Below are 13,085 nucleotides of genomic sequence, written 5' to 3' on the forward strand. Positions count from 1 at the left end.
TGGGTAGTTTTCTACCTTAGATACACGGTCAGTATATTTACTTGAATTTCTGAAGGGCTGCAGGCACTGGGATGTTGTACTAGGTCAGAACATTCAGGCATCATTGACTTCTCTCAGATCACATCTCCCTCCTCAGTAGATCAGCTCTGTTTTCCCCAGAGTTTCCCACTGTCTCCACATCCACCCGGCTGGATCCTCAGATGCCTGACTCATGGGTAATACTTTTGTGAGTTTCACTTAAGCTCTAAAATTTGGGGCAAAATGGCAAGGAGAGGGCCAGGATTCCTCTCTTCAGAAGGTCACTCCGACGTTACTTTCGATCCCTGGAGGATAAATATGACTCCTTTCTGTAGCCTGTATCCCAAGCCAACCGAGAGCACATCCGTAGAGGAAACGCCGACGCCTCCGTGCCTGTTTCCCAATCTCAGCTGATTTGCAGAGTATGTCCTCAAAAAACAAAAAACAAAAAAACTAAAGCCTCTTTATTTCAGACTCCTTGTTTTTGCTATTAATAATGAAGAATACCATATATTATCATTTACACCAACCATCTTGCTCTTAACATCTTTGAAAATATATATGTACATATTTTATTAAAACAATATTTTAGTTAAGAATGAAGTCTTGTTGAAGCCAGGTGCAGTGGTACACACCCGTGATCCCAGCTACTCAGGAGGCTGTGGCAGGAGGTTTTAGAGTTTAAGGCTAGCCTGGGCAACTTAGGAAGACCCTGTGTCAAAACAGAAGGTCTGGAATCCCAGCGCTTGGGAGGCTGAGACAGGAGGATTGCACAGGTTCGAAGCCAGCCTCAGCTACTTAGTGAGGCTCTCAGCAACTTAGTGAGACCCTGTTTCCAAATATAAAATAGGCCTGAGAGTACAGCCTGGATGGAGGTAGAAAGCCCCTGGGTTGCTGGGCGTGATGGCGCGCGCTTGTAATCCCTGCGCTTGGGAAGCAGAGACAGGAGAATCGCGCAGGTTTGAAGCCAGACGTGTTGGCTTAGGAGACCCTGTTTCCAAATTTAAAAAAATATATAAAATAGGTCTGGGAGTGTAGCCTGGAGTAGAAGGGCTTCCAAAAACCCCAGTACCACCCAAAAAAAAAAAGAAAAAAAGAAAAGAAATAAAAGAAAAGAAAGCCCCTGGGTTCCACCCCCAGTACCACCTAAATAAATAAATAAATAAATAAATAAATAAATAAATAGTCTGGGCTGAAGCTCAGCGGTAAAAGGTCCCTGGACTTAATCCCCAGCACTGCAAGAGTAGAAGAGAAAAGAAAGAAAAAAGAAAGAAAGAAAGAAAAGAGAATGAAGTCTTGTTGATTACTGTATTTTAGATGCAATGTGATTGGAAAGTTCTAATTCTGACCCAGCTAAATTTTTAGGTCTTGCGTGGCATGTTGGCCCATGGATCTCGGGTTTAAGACAGATCTCAGCAACTTAGTAAGACTCTCAGCAATCTAGCAAGACCCTGTTTAAAAAAAAAAAAAAAAAGGCCTGGGCGTGTATCTTGGAGATAGAATAATCCCCAGTACCAAAAAATAAAAATTCTACCTTTTTCTCTTTTTTCTGCACCTACATTTTCCCTTTAGAGAAAGAAGGTACTCTGTCTTGAGTTGACCAGGACTCCAGTAGGGGTCGGAAGACTCATAAAGGATCCACGGGGGAACAGGTAGAGTTGGACAAGATCAATGTGGGCACAGTATTTGCACAGAACCGCTACTACACACGGGCTCTCTCTGCTCAACGCACAGTGAGTCTGTTAGTGACAGGTGATGTGGTGGGAGAGAAAGAACTTCATTATGATAAGCTTCCAGGTCAGAAGACGGCAGCCTACAGGGCCGTCCTCCCGAGAGGCTGATTTGGGGTCAGGAGATGAGTGATCACAGCCTGACAGGCACCTTCTCACAGGTGGAGGTTTGTGGCCAAATGATGGGTATCTAAACGCCTAGTCACAACATGCTTTTCAGTTCTGCAGATCTCTAGAACAAAGCTTCTTATTTTCTCAGGCTATTCTTGTCACGGATCAGTTTGCCCATGAGTATTTCGTAACATATTACACAATGAGATATGTTAAAGGGGTTGCTGCCCAGAGACCCCATTGTTGATCACCAAACTCCCTGCAATGGAAGACAACATGCTTCCCCTGATTCTAGAGGAAGACCAGGGTCAGTTGAAGTTTAATGGAGATCAGAGCAGGAGATATGGTCTCAGTGCTCAGCTTCAGAACCAGAAAGATACGTTGTTGGCCAAGACCGAACACCAGGTACTGGATCACAGGTCAGCGTGAACAGTTTGTGGAATCAAGCTGCAACTTGAGGGCGGAAGGCAGGGTCACTACCAAACTAAACAGTCGGGACACGCAAGTCCCAGTGCAGAACAAGGCTGCTCGTAATCCCAGTACTTGGGAGCCTGAGACAGGAGGATGGCAGTTCGCAGACAGCCTCAGCTACTTAGTGAGGCCCTTTGCAACTCAGTGAGACCCTGTTTCAAAATAAAGAATAAAAAAATAGGCCTGGGGTATAGCTCAAAGGTAGAATGCCCCTGGGTTCCATCTCTAGTACCTCAAAAAGAAAAAAAAAAAAGAGCTCAAAAATCATTTTCTCCCTATCCTGGCCAGACAGTAAGAAACCTGCTATTTCTAGAATCCAGCTAGAGTGAGAATATAGAATTTCTAGAAAGTAGTTTAGATATATAGATTTATACACAAGGATAAAAAAATAGACACACTATGGAAGATTGCTTAGATTGGAGACTTCACAAATATGGACAATGGAAGCAAGACGTGGTGACCCAGGCTAGTAATTCTAGTACTTGGGAAGCTGAGTCAGGAGGATCGCAGGTTCAAGGACAGCCTCAGCAGGTACTGAGACTCTCAGTAACCTAGTGAGACCCTGTTTCAAAATAAAAATAAAATAGGGCCGGGGGTGTACCTCAGAGGTAAAATGCCCGAGTCCAATCCCTAGTACCACCAAAAATAAATAAATAAATAAATAAATAAATAGCATAATGGTGTTTAGTATGTTCCCAGTGGTACAAGTACTACAACAAATCAATTTATAATTGTTGTCTTATTTTATTTTATTTTTGGGGTTTCATAAAGAAACCTTAGACCCATTCAAGTCACCCTCACTCCCCCCAACCTGTGTAGCCCTAGGCAGCCATTAATGAACATTCTGTCTCATAGATTTGCATATTCTAGACGTTTTTGTGTGTTTGTGTGTGGAACTAGGGATTGAACCCAGAGTCATTCTACCTCCAAGCTACATCCCCAGCCCCCCCCCTTTTTTAATTTTTTATTTTGAAACAGGGTCTCATTAAGTTGCAGAGGGCCTCACTAAGTAGCTGAGGCTGGCAGTGAACCTGTGATCCTCCTGTTAGGCTTACAAGTACTAGGATTACAAGAATGTGCTACCAGCCGGGCGTGGTGGCGCACGCTTATAATCCCCACGCTTGGGAGGCCGAGACGGGAGGATCGCACAGGTTCGAAGCCAGCCTCGGCTACTTAGTGAGGCTCTCAGCAACTTAGTGAGACCCTGTTTCCAAATAAAATATAAAAATGGTCTGGGAGTATAGCCCGGAGGTAGAAAGCCTCTGGGTTCCACCCCCAGTACCACCAAAAACAAAACAAAAGAATGTGCCATCAAACCCGGGCACGTGTGTGTGTGTGTGTCTCTGTGTGTTACTAGGGAAGAAACTCAGGGACATTCTACCTCCAGGCTATATCCCTAGAGATATAATATATAATTACATTTATATCTATAATCATATACTAAATTATATGTATATATATTTTTAAATTTGGAAATAAGTTCTCACTAAGTTGCTCAAGGCCTCACTAAGTTGCTGAGGCTGGCTACGAACCTGCAATCCTCCTGTCTCAGCCTCCCAAGTATTGGGATAGTCTGGACATTTTATATGAATGAATTTTGCAGTAAAAGCCTTTGGGTCTGGCTTCTTTCACTTAGTGAGAAGTTTTTAAGGTTCATTTGTGTTATAACATGTTTTGGTAACCGGGCGTGCTGGCGCTCGCTTGTAATTCTGTCATTTGGGAGGCTGAGACAGGAGGATCATGGTTTGCGGACAGCCTCAGCTACTTAGTGAGGCCCTTTGCAACTCAGAAAGACCCTGTTTCAATAAAAAGATAAAAAAAAAAACATGTTTTGGTGTTTCATTTACTTTTTTGTTTTGTTTTGTTTTGTTGCGGGTCTGGGGATGGAACCCAGAGGCATTCGACCTCCAGGATACACCCCCTGCCCTATTTTTTACTCTTTATTTTGAAACCAGGTCTCACTGAGTTGCAAAGGGCCTCACTAAGTAGCTGAGGCCGTCCTCAAACCGAGATCCTCCTGTCTCAGCCTCCCAAATGCTGGGATTACTACCGTGCGCCACCACGCCCGGCTTCATTTACTTTTCTGGACAAACAATATCTCATTGTTGGTACCTGCCACATTTCGCTTATACCTCAGTTGATGGATACAAAGCTTGTTTCCAACTTTGGGCTATTTGGAACACTACTGCTGTGAAGATTTCTGTCCTTTTTTGTGTGGACGTTTGGTTTCATTTCTCTTGAAAGTATTCCTAGGAGTGGACTTGGTGGGTTATGAAGCAACTCTATATTTAACCTTCCATGGACCTGCAAGACTATTTTCCACAGGGTGAGGGAAGGAAGAGTTTTACAGTGTTTTCAGTTTTTCCATCTCTTCTGATTTTCTAGGATGACGTCCTGTGTCATAACTCTGTCTGCTTTTTTTTTTTTTTTTTTGGTGGTACTGGGGTTCCTGGAAGCCCTTCTACCTCCGGGCTACACTCCCAGACCTATTTTTACATTTTTATTTGGAAACAGGGTCTCCTAAGCCAGCGCGCGCGGCTGGCTTCGAACCTGCGCGATCCTCCTGTCTCTGCCTCCCAAGCGCGGGGATTACAAGCGTGCGCCGCCACACCTGGCGCTTGGGAAGAATTTCAAAACAAGATTGATCAAGTCATCGGGTTTTAGATGCAATGCGGGTGCCCCCCCCCGCCCACCCGCTCCCCCTCACAGTTGGCGACAGCTTTGCTGTTCCAATATATGTTCCAGGGTCATTTCATTTGGAGACACGTCTGCACACTTGAAATTCCAGCCTAATCAATTGACTGGTTGTGACCTGTCAAAAGTTGCTGGCTTGTCTTCCGAAAACCATTATTTTAGCTGCTGAATTATTAATATTTATTGCTTTTTGCTCTGTAGTCATCGCTGAACTAGAACAAATGTCTTTTTATTTTTGTACTGGGGATTGAACCCGGGTTATTCTCCTTTCAGATGACATCATCTTACTTTCCCTCTATTTTTCTCCAGATTATTTGGCCATAATTTCTGAAGGATTCTTACTACATCGGCTTTATGTGATCTGATCTTTATTACAATGGCCAAGTAGACAGAAAATATCCCACTTTCATATTGTAGATTAGCTCTTTTATTATTGTTTTACCAGCATCGACCTATATAGCTTGGTATTCAGAGAATGGTGCTAGAAAAAACTTTTTTTTTTTTTGGTGGAACCCAGAGGCTTTCTACCTCCGGGCTATACTCCCAGACCGTTTTTATATTTTTTTTTATTTGGAAACAGGGTCTCACTAAGTTGCCGAGAGCCTCACTAAGTAGCTGAGGCTGGCTTCGAACCCGTGCGATCCTCCTGTCTCAGCCTCCCAGGCGCGGAGATTACAAGCGTGCGCCACCACGCCCGGCTGGTGCTAGAAAATTTAAATAGAATTTAAATAGAATATGCAATGAAAAATGATCTCTCTTGAGTGATGTCCTTCTAACCGAGGACTAGTGAAAATTTCTCTCTTTTTTTTTCAAAGCTGAAGAAAAAAAAATACCCGCACAATTTAAGATCATATATATTGGTGCATGTAAGCCATTATCCAGTCTTACTGATTAATGTGTTGATTGTGGAAATGTGAAATGTAGTCATTGTTAACCTTTAAATATCTTTCAGAGATGAAAAATACTTTGTTATTATAAATAAAGATGTATAAAATTCAGTATCAGTCTGCAATGCAGAAGCATTAATAATCTAAGATATTAAAGACTGTGTTTTTTGAGAGATGTGTAATTTTCCCCTAGGTGTATCTAGTTACATTAAGAATGTAAATTTTCTTTTGTATAGTATAAAAATACAGCTTTATTTGGCTTTAACTGTAAAAAAATTACATCCTCAGTCCTTTTTATTTTTAAATTTTTATTTACTTATGTAATTTTTGTTACTGGGGATTGAACCCAGAGGCAGTCTAACTCTGAGCTACACACTACCAGTTCTATTTTACTTTTATTTATTTACTTTTTTTTTTTTTTTGCAGGTCTGGGGATGGAACACAGGAGGATTTGACCTCCAAGCTACACCCCCTGCCCTATTTTATTCTTTATTTTGAGACAGTTTCACTAAATTGCAGAGGTCCTCACTAAGTACCTGAGGCTGTCTGCAAACCACGATCCTCCTGTCTCAGCCTCCTGAATGCTGGGATTACAAGTGTGCACCACCATGTGCAGCTTCTATTTTACTTTTATTTCGAAACCAGGTCTCGCAAGGTTGACGAGAGTCTCACTATTTGCTGAGGCTGTCCTAGAACTTGTGATCCTCCTGTCTCAGCCTCCTGGGATTATAGGTGTGTATTTGTATCCAAGAGTTTTTTGTGGTACTGGGAATTGAACCCAGAGGCATTCTACTTCTGAGCTGCACCCCAAGACTGTTTATTTTATATTTTATTTTGCGGTACTGGAGATGTAACCCAGGGGCATTCTACCTTCAAGCTACACCCCCAGCCCTATTTTTTATCTTTATTTTGAAACAAGGTCTGAGTTGCAATGGACCTCACTAAGTAGCTGAGGCTGTCTGTCTGCGAACCACAATCCTCCTGTCTCAGCCTCCCAAATGCTGGGATTACAAGTGTGCACTACCATGCCTGGTTGTTTCTCCTCCTCTTCCTCCTCCTCCTCCTCCTTCTCCTCCTCTTTCCGGTCTGGGAATGGAACCCAGGAGCATTCGACGTCTGAGCTACACCCTCTACCCTATTTTTTATTCTTTATTTGGAAACCAGGTCTCACTGAGTTGCAGAGGGCCCCACTAAGTAGCTGAGGCTGTCTGTGAACCGTGATCCTCTTGTCTCGGCCTCCCAAATGCTGGGATTACAAGCGTGAGCCACCACACCTGGCTACCTGGTTTATTCTTATTTTGAATCCAGGTCTCACTAAGTTGCAGAGGGCCTCACTAAGTAGCTGAGGGTGTCCACGAACCACAATCCTCCTGTCTCCACCTCTCAAATGCTGGGATTACAAGCATGTGCCACCACGCCTGGCTTGGTTTTGTTTTGTTTTGTTTTTTTTTAATTTATTTCTTATTTGGAAATGGGGTTTTTCTAGGTTGCTGAAAACCTCACTAAATTTCTTAGGCCGGCTTTGAGCCTCCAGACTCAACCTCCCAAGTACTGCGATTATACACTTGTACCACCACACCTGGCTTGTAGCCAAGAGTTTTCAGGAACCTCTTAAGAATGGAAGAATCACCAAATATCTTTCTGGTAATATACTTTAAAAAAATTATCTAGAAATGGAATAATGGCGGGGCATGGTGGTGCATGCTTGTAATCCCAGCATTTGGGAGGCTAAGACAGGAGGATCCAGGTTCGCGGCCAGGTTCGAGGAGCCAGGTTCGCAGCTACTTAGTGAGGCACTCTGCAACTTAGTAAGACCCTGTCTCAAAATAAAGAATAAAAATAGGAGTGGGGTGTAGCTCAGTGGTAGCTGGTACCACAAAAAATAGAGTGTACGTGTATGTCCACACAAGTTTTTTACTCCAATATGATGTATGAATATAATGCACCAATAAAAAATTTTAAAAAACGAAAAAACCAAAAAATAAAATAAAATAGGAAATAAAAAATAATTAATAATTAATTAATAAAAATTTAATTTTATTTTTCATAGATCTAGAAGTTGAGGAGAGAAAGATTTATGGCTGATCTAAGTTGCAAACATACCTTGTCCCCAGGTTGCCCCAGATTATTAGCAGAGCACAGTCTCCTCTCTGCCAGCCTCCTGCACATACCTGGGCTGCTGTGTCAACATGCAACTGTTACAACAGAAATAGACATGAAATGGCAGAGCCAGCTTGCCTGAGACAGAACCAAACCGCAGCGAGAATCACTGCGCTCAGGGTGGCTTTCTCCTAAGCAAGTCTGCGGTTCTCTTTTCCTTGGCTTTCCTTAGTCTCCCCAGGGCAGAGATATAACTGACTCTAAGAGGAAACAGTTCTGTGTTTTTACGGTGTTTTTTGATTTGGAGACCTTTGGGGATTTTTTTTAGCATGAGTCTGCTTTTCGAGCCAGCACATTTTTTTCTTTTTCCCTTTTTGTGATAATCAAATGGAACCCAGGGCATTCTACCTCCGAGCCGCACCCTCAGCCCTATTTTTTTTTTTTTTTTGAAACAAGGTCTCACTGAGTTGCAAAGGGCCTCACTAAGTAGCTGAGGCTGGCCGTGAACCTGTGATCCTCCTGTCTCAGCCTCCCAAATGCTGGGATTATAAACATGCGCCACCACACCCAGATTAAGTCAGCACACTTTCAATACTCTGCCTTTTTCGCACTTTCTTCTCTTGCTCTGGGCATCCCACAGGCCCGGCCTCCTGGTTAGATCAACTGGATTCCCACATGTGAAGGCTGGCAGGACTCACCTCATTGTGTTCCACCAGGAACTGGGGATTCCCAGCCTTTCTTATCTGAGCTCCTTCCTCTCCAGAGACAAAAGGAGCAAACGGAATTCCTTCCCCTCTTTTGTGAGCTGGTTTTGGACTCACTGAGACAGCTCGTCTTCTGATGGGGGAATTTCAACTTTTCATTCCGGTCTTTCCCTTCTAATCTCCTCCTTCAACCCCAGTCAGCTGGCAACCCTGCAACGGATCCCAGCTGGATCCACACCGGTAGTGAAATCAGGGGAACCTGGAGAGATGTGATTTGGCTTAAGTGATTTAACAACCACAGTGGCTTTAATCAGGGGTGTGTGTGTGTGTGTGTGTGTGTGTGTGTGTGTGTGTGTGGTACTGGGGCTTGAACTCAAAGGTATTCTATCTCTGAGTTACACCCCCAGCCCCCAGCCCCCGCCTCCCATTTTTAGTCTTTTTAAGGATCTTGATAGGGTGCTGAGAGTGTTGCTAAAGTGCTGAGGCTGGTCTTGAACCTGTGATCCTCTCGTCTCGGCCTCCCAAGTAGTGGGATTCAGGCTCGTGCCACCAGGCCTGGCAGTCAGGATTCTTTATTTGGATCGTGTCTCTAAGCTGCCAAGGTCTTCCTTACCAGTCCCTGTTTACCCACCTGATGATGGGGATGGAATGAGAGTGGCATCCTCTCCCTGCAGACTGGTAACCCCCCCAGACACCCCAGTTTCAAAGCCTCCAAAGGTTTCCTTGGTTCAGGAGCCTTGTGAGGGCTGGTGCCCCACAGGTATCAGAATGGACGCTGGAGAAACTTCTGCAGCAGCCTCAGTCTTTGATCTGGCTCTGTCCCCAGGCTTGCTAGTCAAGGTGGCCACCAGACCTCTCCCCTAACTTCTACCTCCATAGCTATGAAATATGGTTCTAGAAACTTCCCAAGAATAAATTACCCCCCCCCAACATGAGGACTCCATCAGACTCATGAATGCATTCCTCCTTGAGGAATGTGGTGGCTGATTTAACCTATTTTAACAAAAATTAAAACCTAGACCAGCATGATGTCCCACACCTGTAATCTCTGTGCTTGGGAGGCTGAGACAGGAGGATCACAGGTATGAGGACAGCCTCAGCAACTTACTTAGAACCTTTCAAAATAAAGAATTTAAAAAGGGCCAGGGGCGCCGGGCGTGGTGCACATGCTTGTAATCCCCGCACTTGGGAGGCGGAGACAGGAGGGTTGCACAGGTTCGAAGCCAGCCACGCTGGCTTAAGATAATATAAAATAGGTCTGGGAGTGCAGCCCGGAGGTAGAAGGGTTTCCAGGAACCCCAGTACCACCTAAAAAAAGGGGGGGGCAGGCGTGTAGCTTGGAGGTAGAATAACCCTGGGTTCAATCCCCAGCACCCCTACACATGGTCCTGAAATGCATAGTAGCCCACAACAAAAAAACTATTGAGCCCAACGCTGGGCGCGGTGGTGCACGCTTGTAATCCCCGCACTTGGGAGGCGGAGACAGGAGGATCGCGCTGGTTCGGAGCCAGCCTTGCTGGTTTAAGAGACCCTGTTTCCAAATTAAAAAATATAAAATAGGTCTGGGATTGTAGCCCGGAAGGAGAAGGGCTTCCAGGAACCCCAGTACCACAAAAAAAAAAAAAAAAACTACTGAGCCCCAAATGTTCAGAGTACCAGAATGAAAGCAGACTGTAATAAATCAATTAAGAGGAGTTGGGCGTGGTGGTGCACGCTTGTAATCCCCGTGCTTGGGAAGCTGAGACAGGAGGATCGCAGGGTTTTGGGGTGTTTTTTAATTTGTTTTGTTTTGTTTTTATTTATTTGTTTTGTTTTGTTGTGGTACTGGAGGTGGAACCCAGGGGCTTTTCTACCTCCGGGCTATACTTCCAGACCTATTTTATACTTTATTTGGAAGCAGGGTCTCACTAGGTTGCTGAGGGCCTCACTAAGTAGCTGAGGCTGGCTTTGAACTGGTGCAATCCTTCTGTCTCAGCCTCCCAAGCACTGGGATTACAAGCATGCACCACCACGCCTGGCTTGGATCCCAAGTTTAAGACCAGCCTCAGCTACTTAGTGAAGCCCTCTGAAATTTAGTGAGAACCTGTTTCATTTTTCTTTTTTCTTTTTCTTTCTCTTTCTTTCTTTCTTTCTTTCTTTCTTTCTTTCTTTCTTTTTTGTGGTACTTGGGATGGAACCCAGGGGCTTTTTTTTTTTTTTTTACCTCCGGGCTATACTCCCAGACCTATTTTATATTTTATTTGGAAACAGATCTCACTAAGTAGCTGAGGCTGGCTTCAAACCTGTGTGATCCTCCTGTCTCAGCCTCCCAAGCACTGGGATTACAAGCGTGTGCCACCACGCCCTGGGAGAACCTGTTTCAAAATAAAGAATAAAAAATAGCGCTGAGGGCGTAGCTCAGAGGTAGAATGTCCCTAGGTTCAATTCCCAGTACCACAAAAAATAAGAGGAGGCTTAGTCACAATTTACCTGAAATAAATAATTTTCGCTTAGAGCCTATTTTTCTACTCAACATCAGAACACTACTTGTGCAGACTCTAAATCCCAAGATCTTTCCCTCCAACCAAGTCTGCTTGGTTTTTGTTGGTGGTAGAGATGCTGCTTCTGAGGTTGGAACCCAAAGCTTCTCGTATGCTCAGCCTTGTGACACTAATCTACATCCCCAGCCCTAGGTCAAAGGGAGCCAGGTGTGGGGGTACAAGTGTACACACTTGTAATCCCAGTACTTAGGTGGCTGAGACAGGAGGATCGCAGGTTTAAGGCCAGCCTCAGCAATTTAGGGAGGCCTTGCACAATTTAGTGAGAACCTGTTTGAAAATAAAAAATAAAAAGGACTGGGGGTATAGTTCAGAGGCAGAATGCCCCTGGGTTCAATCCCCAGTACCACAAAAAAAAATTTTTTTTTGAAAAATAAAAATAAAAAAAAGCAAGCCAGGCGTGGTGGCGCACGCTTGTAATCCCCGTGCTTGGGAGGCAGAGACAGGAGGATCGCGCAGGTTCGTTGTCAGCCATGCTACTTAAGAGACCCTGTTTCCAAATAAATAAATAAAAGGTCTGGCAGTGTAGACCGGAGGGAGAAGGGCTTCCAGGGACCCCAGTACCACCAAAAAGAAAAAAGCAAGCCAGGTGTCATGGCGCACGCTTGTAATCCCCATACTTGGGAAGCTGAGACAGGAGGATCAGAGGTTCGAAGCCAGCCTCAGAAACTTAGTGAGGCTTCAGCAACTTAGCGAGACCCTGTTTCCAAATAAGAAATAAAAATAGGTCTGGGGTGTAGCCTGAAGGTAGAAGGCCGTCGGTTCTATCCCCAGCACCACAAAAAATAAAAAGTTAAAAAAAGCAAAGGGAATCATCACAGTGGGATCACGTAAGCAAAACTACTCTTGTTGTAGAGGCCCCGATGCGGAAGGTATTACCAAGGACCCACAGATGCGGACCTCATTCCATACAGGATAAAGTGTGTGGACTGACCCAGAGTTGTAGCCCAACAGTCAGGGTGAGATGGACAGGCCCTGGAGGAGAGCCACCTGTTGTAAGAGTTCCGTGGATAAACTCTCTCCCTAAGGCTCTTGATGTGCTCAACATTGTTGTTAAATCACCAGGGAGAAGAGTGAGTAAAACAAATAACATTTTTCCATGAACAAACACAGAGCTTAGTTAAGACAAACTCCTAACACTGGTCCTGAATGCCAGCAGGAACCAAAGGAATGCAATATGCACATCTGTTTCTTTGGGGTTTTCCCTCCTTGCTCTGCTCAGGCACCAGGATCCAACCCCAGCCTTGCGCACACCGGACAAGTGCTCCACCGCTGAGCCTCGCCCCGGCCCATGGTGTACTCTTTGAGGTCTCAGTGCAAAAATTGGTGTCCAGGAGCCGGGCGTGGTGGCGCACGCTTGTAATCCCAACATTTGGGAGGCTGAGACAGGAGGATCGCAGTTCATGGACAGCCTCAGCTACTTAGTGAGGCCCTTTGCAACTCAGTGAGACCCTGTTTCAAAAATAAGAATTAAAAAATAGGGCTGGGCGTGAAGCTCAGAGATAGAATGCCTCTGGGTCCTGTCCCCAGTACCGAAAAAAAAAAAAAATTGGGGTCCAATACTGCTGGTACAAACTTCTATTTCACTTTCTGTTAGTTACTAGTAAAAAGATCCTAAATGAATTATGTTTTGCTGTCCAAGTTAAAGTTGATTGTGTGTGTGTGTGTGTGTGTGTGTGTGTGTGTGTTTGCTACTGGGGCTTGAACCCAGGAGCATTCTACCTCTGAGCTATACCCCCAGCCCTATTTTTTTTAATTTTTAATTTGAAACAGAGTCTCACTAGGTTGATGAGAATCGCAGTACTTGCTGAGGCAGTCTTGGAACCTGGGATA

This window comes from Muscardinus avellanarius (genome assembly GCF_963383645.1).
Source record: "Muscardinus avellanarius genome assembly, chromosome: 16".
Classification (NCBI taxonomy): domain Eukaryota; kingdom Metazoa; phylum Chordata; class Mammalia; order Rodentia; family Gliridae; genus Muscardinus; species Muscardinus avellanarius.